The sequence below is a fragment of the Petaurus breviceps genome, unplaced genomic scaffold, assembly GCF_028583685.1.
Source record: "Petaurus breviceps papuanus isolate PSGF00001 unplaced genomic scaffold, PetGlider_PUasm1.0 90895, whole genome shotgun sequence".
NCBI lineage: Eukaryota > Metazoa > Chordata > Mammalia > Diprotodontia > Petauridae > Petaurus > Petaurus breviceps.
In genome coordinates this window covers 18760944-18763725 of record NW_027187372.1, presented here as the reverse complement: position 1 = coordinate 18763725, position 2782 = coordinate 18760944, and the positions used below count along the sequence as shown (strand labels likewise).

Here is a 2782-nt window from a genome sequence, read left to right as displayed (position 1 = left end):
CTGGGGCATAGAGATCCACTGTGCCTACTGGAAAGTTGCAGGGGGAATGGGGGAAGATATGGAGAGAGCAGATTGAGGGATAGGACATTCAGTGGGATCACTATTTTGGGGTGATGGGTAGGGGAAAATGGGGAGAAAATTTACAACTCAAAGTCTTGTGGAAATGAATGATGTAAACTAAAAAATAAAAAATGAGAGTGAAAAAAAAAGAAAACAAATACTGGATTACTTTTTTGCCTGTGATACTAGCTAGTCGTTTTTAAGCTTTTAGTTTAAAAAAAATGACAGAGTAGTTCTATTCCAGTGAAAATGTGTCTTCTTTTCTGCCATCTTCTGACTAATCCACAAATCTTTTATTTTTTCATTCAAAGAATACATGAATCAGATAAGAAAAGTACAACTAAAGAAATATAGCTTCCCTTTCGTAAATACAACCCTAAGTTCTCAGTCGCAACTAACAAATTTGATCCACTTCCTCAGCAATCATGGTAAACAACATTTTTCTTTAATTTTTTTCTCATTCTTGCTGTTGTTTTTTTACATTTCTTATCTTTGTTTTCTGATATCTTCTTTGCTTTTATTTCTCTCACTTGATCAAATATTACCTTGTCTACATTTGCTCTAGTTTTCATAGATGTCTCTACTTACTGAACACCCCACTCCTGTGCTTTACTTCCGAACTCCTCAAAGGATATCTGTCTCCTCTCTTCCAAGTCAGATTTGTTGCCCACCAGAAGCAAAGGGATTTTATCTTCTTTAGCTTTAACATGTAGAATCTGTTCCTTGAACTCTGCTGTGACTGCAAAGTATTTATGTTTTGCTATGTCAAAGATTAAGAGAAACTGCCCCCCACTATGGAAGCAGTTTTCTTGAATAGCTGCATAATCTTCTTGTCCAGCCATATCCAGAATGTCTATCTACATTTCTCTATCAAAGGTCACTTTCTATAATTATCAGCTTTAGTAGGTTAATAGACTTCTACAAACTCATCATACATGAACCGAACGGTAAATGCAGATTTGCCCATCCCTGCACTGCCAACTATGATAACTTCGTGAAGAATTAATGAGCTCTGGTTCTTAATCTTGTTTGAAGCCATTTGTCCTTGTTGACTAGGGTTGCTGAGCACTGTTCAAGTTGCTGCTGAAGAATTGAATAGCTGAAATGTTACTTCGGCTTCTTCAGGGTAGCTTAGTTTCCATACTTTACCCTGAGAAAATAGCATAAATTGTGCCTTCTTCTCTCAATGAGTCTTTTTTTTTTGTAGTTTCATTCTGGGAGACAGAAGGGAGCCTCTAATGGGCCTATGGGCCCATAGGATTAGGAGGAGGAGGATAAATGGAGGAGCCCCCTCAATTTCCTCCATGACCTCTTCTCTCAGGTGGGGCAGGGGTTCCCCACAGTGGGGAGAGAGTGAGAATGGAAGGGATATTTAACTCTGAATCTCTCTCTCTCTATATATATATTTTTTTCTTTTTTTTTTTGCCTTTTGTAGGGCAATTGCGGTTAAGTAACTTGCCCAAGGTTACAAGGCTACTTTGTGTGTGTGTGTGTGTGTGTGTGTGTGTGTGTGTGTGTGTGTGTGTGTGTGTGTTAAGTGTCTGAGGTCAGAACTGAACTCAGTTCCTCCCGACTCTGGCGCTAGCACTTTACTCACTGTGCCACCTAGCCACCCCTGAATCAATATTTTTTTTTAAATAAACATTTCAATATAATTGATGTTCTTTGCAATCCTCTGTATTTTATTCTTAAAAGAAGCCCATTGCCTTCACCAGACTGCCAAAACGATTCATGATATGAAAAAAAAAAGATTGAGGACCCCTGGCCTAGAGAATCCTAAATTCCTTTCTAGCTCTAACATTAGAGTATTTTAGGGTAACTATGAGGAAGAGACACCTGGTAGTGATTATGAGTAGTATACTTGTGAATGCTTCAATTTGGAAGCATCTTTTCAGTGCTAATTAACAAAGTTTGGCAAGAGATAGCAGGTGTGAAAGTTGTTATAATTTTAGATGTTAGGATGTGTTGCTTTAAATAAATGGTGTTACTAGCTTACAGAGGATGAAACTGGATGTTTTGAAGTCATAGCTCTCTGTTCTCAAGTGAAACAGAGATGAGAACTCATCTTAATAGGGATGAGAAGAACTTGGGGCCAATATGCATTATTCAACTTAATGTCCCTCTTCTCTGTGTTTGTTACTTAACATAATTATTATGGGAAATCTTCAGCATGCTTCCTAATTCCACTTCGGATACACTTGAGCAAATTTCATTAACCTCATTGTTCTCACTCCTATCTCAGGGCAGGATGTGCTCTCCTTTCTTTGCCTGTGTTTTTATAGGTGTTATAAAAGCTATAATCCCACTCTTTTCAAAAAGAAATTTAATCATAAGGTTGCTAATAATAAAAGGTATTTAGTTTTCTAAAATACAAATTTGCATGTTTTATTTTCAGTGGTTTGGTTGAAATATTACATTATATTCACTCACATTATGTCAAACTCATGTTATCAGAGGGTATATTGTATGAGGGTACCTAGGTCCCAGATATTCCCTATGACAGGGCAGCTATCTCCAAGACTTTACCATTGCCCAAGTACTTCTTTCAAAAATGAGTTAGTTCATTTTTGTTATTCCATCTATCATTTCTCTTTCTTTTACTTCTCAGCAAAGACTATCATTCTTGTCTCTATATCTGCTTGGATCAAGTCTTCTTTTTATTTCTGATATCTTCAAAGAGGGTTGGGGAAATGAGAGGAGAGAATGAGATTAAATGAGTCCA

General features: G+C 37.1%; 1 pseudogene; it reads right to left on the bottom strand.

The window, feature by feature from the left end:
- Nucleotides 1-483: 483 nt before the first annotated feature.
- Nucleotides 484-1099, bottom strand: LOC138151233 (ras-related protein Ral-B pseudogene; annotated as a pseudogene).
- Between the last annotated feature and the right edge of the window lie 1683 nt (nt 1100-2782).